The sequence below is a fragment of the Rhipicephalus sanguineus genome, chromosome 1, assembly GCF_013339695.2.
Source record: "Rhipicephalus sanguineus isolate Rsan-2018 chromosome 1, BIME_Rsan_1.4, whole genome shotgun sequence".
NCBI lineage: Eukaryota > Metazoa > Arthropoda > Arachnida > Ixodida > Ixodidae > Rhipicephalus > Rhipicephalus sanguineus.
In genome coordinates, this window is record NC_051176.1 from 261,232,606 (window position 1) to 261,248,560 (window position 15,955).

Consider the following 15,955-nt stretch of genomic DNA (forward strand, 5'->3'; position numbering starts at 1 on the left):
GGGCGAGTTACGCTGTGTATTACGTATGTTGAGTATAGTGGAATTTGTGTTACTGCTCCCGAAACGAAGTACGATCGAAATAAAGAAATGAAAGAAAGTAAAAAAAAAATAGACTCGCTGAAAAACTTCAACAATGGCTTCAATCCACCAGAGTTATCCTCCCCCTATCTCAGGTCATGAAAAAATATAGGCGCAAAGACACTGACAAACTGAAATTCGAGCGCACGCACGCACGCACGCACGCACCACACACACACACACACACACACACACACACACACACACACACACACACACACACACACACACACACACACACACACACACACACACACACACACATACATACATACATACATACATACATACATACATACATACATACATACATACATACATACGCACGCACATACACACTTATACGCGCACACACACCCACACATAAACGTGCGCACGATCAGCGACGTCAGCGCATCACTCCAAATGCCCAAGGAACGAGGTTATCGTGCTACAGCGACCGGCAAATCCTCCGAAAGCTTCGAATTCGAGCGTGGGCGCTTGGAGGAGACATCCCCCTGAGGCAGACGATCGACGCGTGTCGAAGCCCGGAAGCTCGTTGAGAGAAACCTGCACGGCCGGCGTCGTTGGAGCAGCAGGTGTGAAGGGGCGGTGAGCCCCCTTTGGTGGGGGTGCATGGTGGTGCGGGGGTGAGTGAGGTTACCGCCGCGGGTGCCTGACCAGCCGCCAAAGTGGCCGGCTGTGAGCGGGCCCGAGCCGCCGACCAACCAGCCGAAATCTGTTGGCTTCCCAAAATACGCGCACAATGAAACGCAAGACCCGGCCTGTGAGGCACCACCTAAAATAGACCGCTCGAGGCCTAGACGTAAGGCTGATGTCAGGCCGTCGGAAAATAGCCGCTAGTCGGCAGAGCCGAGGGTCGTCTCTGTTTTGCCCTCCTCCGCTCTGACCCTCCTCGAGGATCCCGGGACCGCCCCGGCTGCTCCAAATCTGGCTCGAAGCGGCGAGGAAGCAAGCACCGCCGCAGTCGCAGTGCCCCGTCTCTGCTAAGCCTAAGTCGTGCGGCCGTCCCCGTGGCCAAAGCGCAGGACAACACCGGCGCTGCTGCGCGCGAACAGGCCGGCTTCGTCGGCGTGCTGTGGGCTTTGTCGAATGTGCTGGATTGCCTCGGATCACTCGAAAGGAGCGCAAGGTGAGGGCCACGCTCTGCGCGCGAAAGCAGGTGCCCGCTCGCCGCTGACCCGAGGTACGCTGTCAGCCGCATTGACAGGAGTGTCTTGGGCGGCCCGAGCTGCGCTCAACGTTTTTGCATACCGCGCCTACCCCGCATGCTCAGAAGCGAGCAAACGCCATGCAAGGCTCCCGTTTCGTGTGCATTCTACGACTGCCATACAGTGTTCTCTTTTCTGGCACCCAAAGGCTTCAGTGTTTACACTTTTGTTGTGTGGATCATTTTGCTTAGGTGTGATCAAAACATTCGGAAATACTTAACGGTGTCGTCGGTGCTAAGCGTACTCTCCGAGCAGCAAAAATACATGTATGTAGTATATATGAATGAACAAATAGGTTTCGTTGAAGCAAGTTTCGGAGCTCCTTTGAGTTCGCGTCGGTCATCTACAACTTGATTATTACGATTAAAACGTGATTTGCACGAAAACCAGACACACAAAAACTAGACGTGATGTCTCAGTATGAATACATGGTATGGCTTCGTATGATACTCGTTTCTTCGTCATCCAGACGTACATTTGAAAATTGTGGCGTATACATTCATGGCTTCATAAATATGGGAAAGAATTCTCGACATTGTAGCAACTTAACGGTCGTGAATGATACATGGCAGTCTCTAAGCATCTTTCATCGGCTTTATTACTGTGTTTGTTTTTGACGCCTGTGTTTATTAGCTCAGACATTTGTGAAACAACCGTTCTGTTCATCGATTTTTCTATGAAGAAGCAGTTCAACTTCCAGTCACGGTTAATTCTTACTTAAGGTCATCGCTCGACCTTTTATTGTTGATAGATTTTTTTCTTGGAAGTTAAAATGTGGGAACATTCCCTTGTCAAGAAAGGAACAACACTCACCATTTTCCGCTTTTCATCATTTCATTATTCATCATTTCATTTCGCATGCAATATGCGGAGTAAGAAATGTTGCCATATTTTGTGTTGTTCGGTAAAAACAAGTTCGTATCTCTTACTCATTTCATAGTGAATTGTCAAATTTGGAACCTTGCATTCCTGCAGCAGCGAATGATGAACCGCTTAGTGTCCTCAAAATGAAGCTTATGGCCAGGCGATTCGTTACGGAGGCAGGCTAGTTCACTTTGTATATACAGTTTGTCCATGCAGAAGTTATTAACTTGGACCATAACGAATGCCTTGTAACTACTGTGGAACGCTCATTCTGATCCCGTGCTGGTGTTTACACCACCTTCTGGACTTCACAATGAGTCGGTGCTTTATAGAGTTAAAAATATCTTGCTTTTTTAAATTTCGTGTTGCGTAAGAAGGCATTACACAACATTACTAATATGAATTCCGTATGCAGTGAATACCAATGACGTATGTAGTCTTAAAGCTGAAGATCGAAATAGACTACCAGCGCATATGAACATTCCTCCCCCAAAAACTGTATCCACAGCTGTTTACTTTATTGTATGGAGTTCAGCTCAAAGGCGAAAATTGCTTCGTCTTCCAATTTTCACTGTGTATATATATATTTTTCTTTTTCAAACGTCGGGAATCTCCATAACTGCTATGCGACTATGTTGTGCGCATACGCATCTAATCTGAATTGCTTTAAAATTTTCTTGAAAAATATTTCAAGATTTTATTTCGTCGATATTATTTTTCTCAGTACAGAAGATTTCTTTACACTAACACATAGTTCAAGTGAAATAAAAGTTGATATTTGGTGGTTCAGTATGCTTGCTCCTTCGTGCAAAAACGGTTCCCAACCCCAGCCAAACTAAAGCACCCGAAATATTTACGTGGCAACTTGCCAAGTGAAACTAGGATTATTTTTAGCGATAAGCATATTTCTCTCCATGGGAAACATTTGTAGCAGTCTGGAAGTTGCTGACCAAATTGTCTGTAACTGATCGCAATGACCCGCCCATAAGAGAAAGCAACTGAGCAAGCTGCCCCGCTTCCTATCTTATTGGCAAATTAAGTATGCGCTGCGAGAAAGGAAGTGCACCTATCAACTTCCATCCGCCAAAGCAGTGTAAATATTTACTTTTAGAAGTGCGTCGGCTTGGATTACAGACAAATCGTGGCCCGTCATTAAAGTGGTGCGCGTTTGCGCGTGCGACATTCACTTTATCTATATACATGACGAGTTGCATCAAGGAGTAACAAATCACGCGCTGTACCTGCGCGCCTGACAGGTTCCTCAGCCTCATGTGTATGTTGTCCTAAACATTCGGATTAGCAAATTTAGCTTGTTTACTGCAATAACTATGCATTTTGATATATGTCCAAGGTCACGCCTACAATGACAAATATTGCCGTTCACTTCTTCGATATCCAAAGTTGACCTGTTCAACAGCGACTGTGCACTATTTCTTAACCCATCTTAAAGGTGGCATGACTCATTCTCTGGTGACCTCACAGAGAACGAGGCTCCGTTTTCCCGTATCGCTTGCTCTTTTCTGTCCCTGTAAAGGCAAAGGAAGAACTAAACCTAACGCGATTAGTATGACAATCTAGGGTTGTTTACTTGCGACTTGACGTCATTGATTTTATCCGTACAGTAGATCATGAACACAATAAATATTCATTGTGATAGCTGTTGGGGACAAATTCAGAAAGGTTTTCGGTCTGGCGTTGAGATTGACCGGCTGCCTTCGCTAATAATGCGTGCAGCATTACGAACGGCTGGCATTTGCTTCTATATGACTGCGAACAACGCAGGCAGAAGCTGGCAGATTATAATTTCTTAACGCCATAACGTAGCAATTCAGGTTAATTAAGTTGAACTTATTCAAGAATACAGACAAGACAAGGAACATTTTTTTTTTAATGTGGGGAACAGCGGCTCCATATTACATAAGCGACACGCGTTCTTTTTAATAACGAGAGACCTCACACGGGTAAATGCTAAATCGAGGCGTAAATTCTGGATGACCTCTCCGGGCTCGCGTTGCACCTCCGTTGCCGCCGCGAGCGCAACCATGCACGGAAAGTGCTCGAGTGCATCTCGCGCGCTGCCAAGGCGTTCTGCGCTCCAGGGAATTTATAAAGTGTGCGGCGGGTGTATTTCTGAACCCGGCTTCTCCCGCACGCGCTTATACCAATGCGTGTTTTACGTTAGTGAAACCAAACACTCGCTCTCCTTGGCTTGCCGCGTTGCTAGAAAAGTGGCGTGAAGCGTCAACGAGGCGGCCGCGAGCGTATGGCAACACGGCACGGCACACTCTCGAGGGTTAAAAAGAGATCTGGAGCGCTGGCCCGTATTTTTGGCACCGCCTGGTGGCAGCTCGGGCTGAATGCGCGCCGCTCGTGTCACGATATGAACAGACCCAGTAATAGCCCGTTCAGGCCAGGCGTTTTCGCCAGGAAGGGACGTGGTACGCCAAGCTGTGTGGCCTTCGCCATCTGGAGCATGACCAGCTTGCGCGAAAAAGAAAACAAAAAAACACGGAGGCAGATCGGGACGCCAAGGTTGGGTGCCGTGAGCGTATGCCACCCGGCGGCCAATGAACGAAGCCGTTGTGAGCTTGTTTGCGAATAGGAATAGCAGTGCGTCTGAGTCGCACCGGTTTCTTGATTCTTTTGTGCGTTTTTACCAAACGTCTCTTACACAACTTGCCTCAGCGATAACCCTCCGCCGCGCGATTCATCTCGTTAGAAAGCATCGCTATCATGAGCAACGAGTGTCTATACGCTAGCTGGCACGTCAGTAAACACTGTTGCGTAAGGGAAGCTTCATAAACACGGGGCCGCATTAGTATTAAACTTGATGAGACCTCAATGTCCCTTCTAACGTATGGCGTACAAAATAGATGTCAGTATGGTGCGAATATTCAATAACAAAGTTTTCATGCTGATGTTAAGGTCCTCCAAGCGCCGAGGTATTAGATTTTTACCGCGAGAGTGGCTGAACTCTTACGTAATTGTTAAGCGATTCAAACGGCGAAGCGACTGAAAGGCTAACCTGAAATTGGCTTCTAGGTTTTTTGCGTTTCCTTTACTTCCGGTACGTTCGGCACGTGTTAGTTTGACGCAGTATCAACGTGCGCAAATAACGAAATTCACATATACATGTTCACTGAATAGAAAACGTAAAGTGAAGCAGAAATACATGCAGGAGCATTTGGTCGGACACTCGGACGCCTCAGCACAAAACAGGTGCTCTTGCATCTGAACGCTATTCATTACTGGTTGTACAGTGGTGGGAATTGTCTTGAACGTTTTCTTTTTTCTTTTTATCACAACAAAGCGGCGACACTAAACAAAAATAAAATGCATAAGGGCCTGTGAACAATTTGGGGACGCGCACGATTTTTTTTTTCTCGTGTTCTTCTGCGTAGATAATTAGTTGGATAACGCGGCGGCCATCTCTGCGCGGTGAAAACCTGGCGTTCGGCCAAATGCGCTCAGTTGCAGCCTCGTACGCAAAATATTCTCGACTTTGGCAACATTATCGCTCTTCGAATCTAATTTCTGTGGTTGCCTTCACGGACTTGATCGCAGAAGAAACGAAAGCGGCATGAAATGAATACGCCATTACGAAAGCCGTGTACGGTGCGCGCTCTGCGAGTTAAATTTCTTCATTCTTTTTCCCAAATTGCACTGCCCCTCTATCGCGTATCACGATAAGGTAGCCTCCGAACTTTTCCGTGTTCATTTCGCTACCCTGTGCCCATTGTTTCTACCCTCTAAAAAACTCTTCTCGGCGAGTCCTGACCTGCAACGTATATGACTCTCGATAAAGAGACAACTCCCTTTCGGATCTCACGACTCTCCGACGAGAGTGTAACGACCTTAAAAGAGAGCTCACGTGTCTCCTTAAAGAGAGTCATATACGTGTCAAGTCAGGACTCACAAAAAAAAAAAGAGTCTAGAGACTTTTTTTTTCTAGGACTGCACTTAAGCATCTTTTATCACCTGTGGGCATCAATACACTTGCGCGCCTTCGAATTAGCGTGAAATACTGAGCCAGTCGAATCGCAAACCGTCCTAGTTTAAAACTGCATCAACTTCTATTACGTTTAACGAAGCAAGCGCAAATGAAACGCACAAAAAAACGTTTTCTTTCACATTTGCCCCGCCATTATATGCCACGCTTTCGTGTTCTATTTTTATGCGCTCCTTAGCACCGCACGACACGGCTGACCCATTAGGACGTTATAGCTGTCCCGTCTTGTCTTGTGGGCTCGTAGAACATTGGTGCAAAAGAAATCGCGAGTACGTTAATTTGAAAAATTCATGCGCCATTCCACTCTGTGAAGCTGGATGATGAGCGAAGCCGTGTAGCACGCGGCACAGTGGTGACACGTAATTTTGATGTAAGACGTCGAAAAGCGCGTAATTTTTTATTTTAACGTACGCTCCTCTAAAGCACTTCCACCTCGATTTGCGTGGATTAGACATGCAGCGCGCAGGTTATTTATTTATTTATTTATTTATTTATTTATTGAATTATTTATTTTTCAATTTCATTCAATTTATCTTATTATCCTATTTTATTAAATGACCTTCAACACAACTCGGGAACACCCCTCAGTAACAACAACCTAGCCAAAACAAACGCTTTGTGCGCATATCACCGGAATATGCTAAGGTATACTCTCCAATTTATTTATTTATTTATTTATTTGTTTGTTTGTTTGTTTGTTTGTTTGTTTGTTTGTTTGTTTGTTTGTTTGTTTGTTTGTTTGTTTGTTTGTACCTGAAAATTTGCTAATTCGTGGTCTTTCAACGCAGTTCTTGGAAGTGCTACTATGCGAGTTGAGCATGCGTTTGCAGTTTTCCTTCACTCGCTACTTTGCAAGTGCAGGCATCGTGCCCTATCTTGGTAGCAGAAGCAATGGCCCCGCGCTACTGGAATACTAGTACACATACGGTACCTAGTTGGCACACGGCATCAAATTGGCATGCGGAGGCGAGTTACACGAGTTACACGAGTCATGTAAACGGTTGCCACAACACGTTGGTGAGGGCTGGTAGCTCGCTAATTCTTTCTTGTTCGAGCAAATTTCCTTCGGGTCTCTGACACATACACATACTCGAAAGTTCTTTCTGACGCCAGCACTTTGCTGCTAACGCGTATAGTACCACTTTAATAGAGCAAACAAAGCACGCCGTAGGATTCCATCTCTGTGCTTATTAGAATGTTTTGGATTCGACTGAAAACGCAAGGTACCAATAGAAGGACTAAGATTCACGATGGACTGACACTCGAGTGCAAGTGACATTTCGTTCCCTGTACATATGCGTATATACAGGAAAGAGGTGATTCGACTGCGCTTAATGTTCCTTCCCTAGTACCGGGTTTGGACGGTGAAATGCGTTGGTCGACATTGTTCGTATAATGCGCTACAACTTGCTGCTACATCTGTGATTAACTTTTGATCCGCGTTCGATAGGTGGCGCTCGGATGGAGCATTGTCTTATTTGCGGACAGCCGAGATGACACACAGCGGCTTATGGATATATGCTGAAGGGAAAGTGAAGGAGGAATAGGACTTTGTGTAACAAATTGTAGATTGATGGTATTCAATGCTCCCAACGATCAGGCGGTGTCAATAGTGGGCCAAGAAATACCGAGGTTAATCGAATACAAGTACCTCTGAGTATGGGTAAATGAGGGTGATAGATACATGGAGGTACAGGAAAAACGCCTCGGCAGCAAAAGGAAAGAGGAATGCTGCAATAATGACGCACATAGCGTTATGGGGATACAACAGGTACGAGGTACTTCGAGGTCTGTGGAAAAGTCTAATGGTTTCGGGATTTACATTTGGGAACTCAGTGGTGTGCATGAAGACAGAGGTACAATTAGGACTAGACGTGAATCAAAGGACTGTGACTCGCCTCACGTTGGGCGCTCACGGGAAGACAACAAATCAGGCTGTAAAGGGCGATATGAGATGGGCAACTTTTGAGGTGAGTGAAGCTCAGAGCAAAATTAGGTTCCAAGAGAGGCTAAGGAATATGAAAGAGAGTAGATGGGCGGAGAAAGTGCTCCGGTATTTGTATAGGAACAGCGTTGACTCACAGTGGAGAAAACAACTAGGAGACTCACCAGCAAGTATACGGCTGGCAGTGTAAGCGATATGGCAACAAAGAGCGTTAAGCGAAAAGTCAGAGAGGCGGAGAGGATTTATTGGATAGTAGCGGTGGAAAAAAAATGGCTCTGTGTAACCACCGAAAGGGCAAAAACGACATGAGGGAGGCATTTTATGATAATACAAAGGGAAGAGAAAGAGAAAGAGAGAGAAAGGGAAGACAAGGATGTTAACCAGAAGAATTCTCCGGTTTGCTACCCTGCACGTGGAAGGGGAAAGGGGATGTAAAAGAATAAAAAACACGAAGAAGAAGAGATGTGACGACAGCACGCGACAAAATACAACAACAACAACAACAACAAAGCAATGTCATCACCGTAGTCCAAGTACTACACAGCAACATTTTGTGCCAACAGTCACAGTTTGACATTGAGTCCGGTTGCTTGAAGAAACCGCAACAACGCCCTCAGAGCGGCTCGTGCTGAAGACCGGGTAGGCCAGGGCCCGTCCAGCTGGACTAATGCGGCTGAGAGGGCCGCTCTTTCGGAGTTGAAGCGGGTGCACTCACAGAGAAGGTTCGCGACTGTTTCGCTGCACCCGCAGACTTCACATGACGGGCTCTCAGGCATTCCAATAATAAATGAATAGGCATTTAAGAAGGTCACTCCAAGCCATAGACGGACCAGCAGTGTAGAGTCACGTCGTGATAAGGTGGACGGGATGCGTAGTTCAAGATCAAGGTCCAAGGCATGCAGCCGTGCGCTTGTAAATGTCGATGATGACTTCCACAAGTCCAACGTTATACGACGGGCTAGCACACGAAGTTCTTTTGCGGCGTCCGATCTTGACAGGGGAATGGTGATACTGCTGACACCGTCACGAGTGGATCGGGCAGCTGCGACCGCTTGGTCATTTCCCTGAATGCCACAGTGACTAGGCAGCCACTGGAATATTACTCGGGGCCCTTTTTCTATTGCTTCATGGTGGATTTGCCTGATTTCCGCGACGAGCTGCTCATGTGAGCCATGACGTAAAGCGGAGGGTAGACTTTGGAGGGCTGCTTTGCTATCGCAGAAGATAGACCACGAATTAGGTGTCTGCTCCATGACAAATTGAAGAGCAGCACGGAAAGCTATAGTAGTTCAGCAGCTGTAGTTGAGGCTCCGTGAAACATTTTGAGCTGTATTGTGATAGATCTTGCTGGAATTATTACAGTGGCGGTTGAGCTTGTAGTCACAACTGAACCATCACTGTAAATATGGGTGTGAGCATTGTACTGTAGATACAGTAGTGCAGCCTGTTTAAGGGCAACCGATGACATTCTTTTCTTCGTTACTCCACGTATGTTAAGGCGCACTTCGGGTCGATGTAGGCACCATATAGGCGAGGACGGTCTTGCTGCAGGCGTATAGTTCGATGGCAAAAAACTACTATGGGCAGAAATAATGTGGCTGAATGTTGTATGCGGCCTTTTTGAAGGTAAAGATGCGAGGTGGTGCGAAGGTACCCGGGCAAGGTGTCGAATATGCGCCCTGATTATCAATTGTTAGGTATGTTGACACAGGATGGTCTCCTGCAATGACGACTGTTGGTCTGATTGAATGTGGAGATATCCACCCAGGCGTGTGTTTGGGCACGAGCCTACATGAAGCTTTGGGTTTTAGGGACAACAATAATGGAAAGCTGAACATGTCCGCGATAGAAATAAGTAAGAGACGGTTAGAGTATTGGCGGCAGAAAAAGAGAGAAAGGAAAAAAATAAATAGCGGGACAAATAAGGTCATTTTGCCGTAAGGGGCAGAATGCTGGGCTGTGAATTTATTGAAGGATGAACTTGTGGTCTAGTTGGTTGAACATACCATAGGGGAAATAGCGCGAAAGACAAGGGAAGTAAAGGCACGCATACAACCTCACATAGCGCTGCATATGATAATTTGTGATTTTTTATTGATAATAATTTATGATTTTTTCCCTATGGTAAGATCGAATTAATCGAAGTAGACAAAGTATTAGGCCAACTTAATAAAAAGTGTTTTTTTCCTTGTGTCGGCGCACGTCACCGCCTGTTATAAAGGGGACGCTCATAGCATCCATCCATCCATCGGCGGCAATTTTCGCCAGGCTAGATCCGCCTGACTACCCATTCCTCTTCCTCCGCCTGTCTGCACTTTGGAGGAAAGTGCCCAAATGCTCGCAGAAGAGGACATAGCTCGCTTTGCCCGACATCTTTCTCGATTTGAAAGGTGTGTGAGGCGCGCAGTTGACGCGTGGCATTTTCACGACGTGTGTGGTTGCAAACACGTGCAAGGGTTCTGCCACCTCTCGACTGCCAATAGTACGCGGGCTAACTAGGCAGACAACGATCGAAGGTGCATTATGAAGAAAAAGAATTTAGATGAAAATGTTCAACTGATTTCAACAGATTTCATTAAAACGAGATTTCAACAAATTTCAGTAAAAACGAGAAATACTTTTTAAAAAATATAAATTCTGGTGTTTTACGTGCCAACACAACTATTTGAACATGACTCCGGAATAATTTTGGCCACTTGATATTCTTTAACGTAGCGAAATCTATGTACATACATGGGTACTTTTGCATTTCACCCCCACTGATGCGTGGCCGCCACGGTCGCGAATCGAACCCGCGTCCACGAGCTTAGCACCGCTGCACCTCAGCCCCTAAGCAGCCATGGCGGGAAAAATGAAGAAAAGGTAACCGACAAATGTTATTTTGAAGTTGTTAGACTAAATGCGCATCACCCTGTATCGTAATAGAAACACAGCAGGAAGGAACTAAAAGAGACAGCTCTACGATGCGCTGCCCGTCAGTCAGTCAGCTGTTACGCTGCAGGCATTGACCTTTTATTAGGCGTTGTCGGCCAATCATTGAAAGCACGACCATCTTGCGTGACATTCGAGACACGTCACGTCATAGATGTTCTAGACTGTTGGCATCACGTCCCAGCACATCGTTGCTTCTCGACCACGCTGCCCGACCCAGAATTGGAGGCATTAATTTCGTTACGTAGCCATCGTCAATGAACAACACAGGGGGGAAATGCAACACCTTGCTCATGTTCTAGAATGCACAATAGCAGCTAAGTGTAATACTTTCAGTCTAAAAATATCCTATTGCTCTCGAGATCGAACTTCCAAAAATTGTTGAAATCGGCACTTACCTCTACGATACGATGCACGGAAAACATATAAAATATATATATACGGCATCGGTGAATAAAAATGTGGTGTGTGTTGGTCATAACTTCTAATATTTTTTTCTCAAGTACTTCGCAAGGTATGAAATAACGTCGCCTTTATAGACGACTAAGCGCCTACATAACGCGGAGTTTTTTTTTTTTTTAAATGAAGTTACGAGGACTGACGTGCTTTTCACGCTCCTGAAAAAAGTTGCACTTTCTAAATGCATTTTTTCCTTCTTAAGTGTTCTTGTCATTGCCCGGCCACCTTCTTCACTAATATTAAATTAAGCATCAAAAGGGCAGATATTTTCTCTTAGGAATACTTCTAACGTAAGAGGCTTTTATAAATTCAAGCCCCTGAGGCCAAATTCTCAAAGGTTCTCATTCGTAACGGTTCTTTGCCATTGCGCGACCGCCTTCGCCTCAAATATCCGCAACATCATGATTGGCAAGCATCTTTTTTAACGAGAAATTCTAGTGTACGAGCCTTTCTGTGAATACTGATCGAGCAAAGTTTCGCAGAAGTATCTAACGCTAGAATTCTTCGTAATAGTAAATTCCGTGCGTTCCCGATGCAGGACATTTCATTCGCGAAGGCTAACGATTGATGAACAAGGATACTTAAAGGGCAACTCCGGCGATTTTTCGAAGTCGATGGATCTCAATGAAATTCGCTGGGTACGTTCCTTTGCACGTTTCCGTCATTTATGCCAAATTACAGGCTTGAGACATGCGCAGATTGTTTGCAAATGAATTTTAAAGATTGTCTGCAAACGCCCTCCTGGCTTCCCACAATTATTGGCAACATTGCGTCTGTGACGTCAGTATTGGTAAGGCGGCGGAAGTGACGCAGCTGAGGTCACCGCTAACTTCGGCGCTTCGGCCGCTACAGCGAGCGTCTGCTGTGCACAAGGCTACAGACAGCGTTGGTTTGGCCGGCGCTTCGCTGGTCGTCCCGGCTGTCACAGTTTTCATACTCCGCGCCGGCGTGACCGGCATGCCTTGCATGACTTCCGGTTGGTTCGTAACAACGTCTACGTCATACGTAGAAAGTACACTCGGTTGGGTTTCGGTTTCGGTGTTGCGCTTTTTTGCTTATTTAAAATTATTCTCCAATTTGCCGAGTATTTCTGCTATCGGGCCCGTAACAGGAGCGTCTCAGGAACATAAAAGCACCATTACTTTGACATGGCCAAAAAATCGCCGGAGTTGGCCTTTAATAAAGAAAAGCATTGTGAACTGGGAGCCCGGTTCTTGCTTCAGTTATTCTCAAATGAAATGCCACGACCAAATAAAAACAAAAGTAAGCGTCAAGCGTAGTCCTCTATGAAAGTGATCACGCATAGGGCTTACACGATGTCATTTAGGCTCCCAGGTAATTCCGCACTCCCTTCGTGTTTTTTTTTAAGGCGAAAGCCTTATATGATTCAAGAAAGCGAAAATTGACCGCAGGCGTCGGCGGTGTCAACACGAGTGATGCAAAAAATAATCATCACGTGATGACGTCATCGTATGATGTCATTATGACGTCACAGGTCGCCAAAATGTGTGACGTCATCATGACGTAACCGTGATGTCACATAATGTGACGTCACACGATGACGTCATCACATGACATCGTCACAAATGGGCCAATCACGGAGGCAGCTCAAAACCAGATGCCTTGCAGAAAGCTTGCAATGCCTCCGATCCTGGAGGCAGTGCAAAATCACGTTAGGTGCATAAAGCTTTCGGAAGGGGGCAGGGGAGGATCAATACACAAACTGAGAAGAAAAAGATGGCTTTCGCCTTCGAGTCGTCTTAGGTGAATGCATAAGGATTCCTGTGAGTTTTTTTTTTCTTTTTTTTTCGCAGACTTCTACGAAGCGTACACGTACCTTGAAGAACAAATTCATTGTTACCTAAGAAACATTTTGCGCTGTTCGATAGACTCTCTGAAATATTTGCCAGACAATTTTTTACCAACAGTGCGAGCGGACTTGCAATTAGACTCATTATTTGCGCGATCAAGAAACCACGACGAAATGTACGTGTGCTCGCCCTTTCTTTCCTTTGTCATTTCCTTGAACAAAAAAAAAAGAAAATCAGATATACATTCTTTGACACAAAATATAAAAGTGTGTGATTTAACAAAATATAATTAACGCATCCTCTGCATTTCCTATGGCATGAATGAAACAAAAAGATTTAATACTATCGCAGTTTGAAAATTGACATCTCGTGCTCGGCATATATTTAAATTTGAGTAAATTTTTATAGTAGTTGCCATTCCGTTTTGTTTCACAAATTAAAATTTTGTGAAATTCTCGGGCGTTTTTTAAATAAACATTTAAACGATCATTTCTATCCTCTATACGGTACAGCTAAAATAGAGATGGCAGGTCCTATGAAGTCTTCGAGTTACGTTTTGAAACAATGTGCTTTGGGACGCATATATCGACAATGTGCGTGTTTCTTACAGAAAATAGTTTTATTAATGTCAGATTTCGCGCGTTGTGCAGCTGCAAATCAGTGTTCGTATTTAAACGGATGCTTGTATTTTATTAATCGTTTTTTTTTATTATTACCTTTTTTATGATCTTCTGGTTGGGGGCCCTGCTACTAGCTGTCAGTTGTTGGTACGTGTTCAGTTCAGTTGTTCGTATGCACTTGTCCTATAGCCTTCTTCGTCTTGTCTCCGCTCTTTTTAACCGCGCTTTTTTAATCATCATGTATTACCAACTCGCCCAGCAGTCTATTCTTCTGTCACAAACTTGTAAAAGTACGCCTCATGCAGAAAAATACACCATAATAATTTATAATACTTACCATATGATGCGCACACCTTCGGCGAGTTGTTTCAACAAGCCAGAATATTAGCTGTCCTTATCCTCTGCAAATATGAATAAACTGTACGCCATTCAGGAGCGACATTACGATTTCCTATATTATTTTACTGGAGTACAGAAAAAGATTAGTTTGCTAAACAGATGGTTAAAAAATGTGGAGCGTGATAACCCCGAAAACAATTTATCCGAAAGATAAATCGTCCTTCACTCAGCTGACGCTATTTAACAAAAAATCGCGGCAGCAACACCCCTCGACAGAAATTAGTGGAGTACGAGTCGTGCTATGTGGTTTTGTAACTTCGCAAACTTAAGAGGACAGAGTTCGTCGTACACTGGTGATTAAATTTGTAATTTTCTCGCCAGGTGTTCTCTGGAAGCTTAAGTACTCAGAGCGCAATTGATTCTTTGGCGAGCTAAAGCGTCTTGCCTCTCTAATTGAACTCAATTACAGAGGCAAGACGTACGTAAAATATACTTCATTTTTCATGCACGTCTTTCGCGGAGTGTGACAAAAAAAATTACGCCGTTGCGCCTTGACACCGCCATACTTGTGCTCTCGCGTCTTGCAGAACGAAGCGTGATTTCAGATATTTTTTCAGGCAGATTAAGACCGCAGGAGACTCGCTAAACAAGTCAGAAACATAAAATTTCCTAAAACATGTTAGAGCGCCATTAAGCATCATAAATGGCCAAAGATATGAATTCAAACTTCGTTATATTAGCCGTACTCCTCGAAAATGCACGTCGGCGGTCACTAAAATTTTAATTACTGGTGAATGAACAGATATATGTGGATACATCTTCTACCATTTTTGTGGCGTTATGAATTTGAAATTGTGGTTATTCCTAGTAATCTCTCTTAACGTCTTTCTAGAAATATAGTTTTAAGGGGAGCTGAAAAAGGACGCAGTGATGTCGAAAAATCCCGGTGTGAGTAGCTGTAGAACGATTTTCCTTCAGTATGCGAAAGACAGCATAAATTTTCGACTGTGTACACCAGCGGAATTGAGATAACTGCACGTATTAAGATGCCACTTCCATTGACTCTTACTTCTTTTTTTTGCCATTTGCTCGTTCATGAAGCTATAAAATATGCGCTGTTCTTGTTTAACAGATTGGCTCCGTAGTTGGCAGATTATTGAAGTACTGCCCGTTCGTTTCTACCGTCATGTATGCATGCACTAATTTTCGCTGCTAGCGACTGTTTTAAACCGAGGCGACTGCAGCTTTTGTCAAACTGCGTCTATGAGGAGCATTTCTGTCCACAACTGTTTCATTGAATGAGATGGTAAAGTATTATTATTATTATTATTATTATTATTATTATTATTATTATTATTATTATTATTATTATTATTATTATTATTATTATTATTATTATTATTATTATTATTATTATTATTATTTCTGTCAATTCGGTGTCGTTGTTTAAGGTATGTGAGATCAATGATCTAGGTGTTCTTTTTGATAGCACTTTACACTTTTCTGCTCACGCTAAGCGTGTTGCTTTGCGGGGTCGTTGCACCCTAGGCTGTGTTTGCAGAATGTCCAGAGAATTCCGCTCTCCTATGCCCTTCCGAAAATTGTACATCGCGCTATGTCTTCCTCAACTTGAGTATGCATCTGTGATCTGGAATGGCATTTCTAATTCCAGCAGCAACACCATTGAG

The 15,955-nt window shown here is 44.4% G+C and overlaps 1 protein-coding gene across 7 annotated transcripts in view; it reads left to right on the forward strand.

Moving 5' to 3' along the window:
* The first annotated feature begins 990 nt into the window (after positions 1 to 990).
* The window catches only part of LOC119378843 (obscurin), a 177,822-nt gene continuing 162,857 nt past the window's right edge, over positions 991 to 15,955 (forward strand). For 6 of the 7 annotated variants that reach the window (XM_037647871.2, XM_037647874.2, XM_037647875.2 and 3 more), the window contains exon 1: positions 991 to 1,210. The gene's annotated coding sequence lies outside the window, so the exon portion shown is untranslated. The remainder of the gene's footprint in view (positions 1,211 to 15,955) is intronic. The other variant, XM_049411572.1, reaches the window with a different exon arrangement.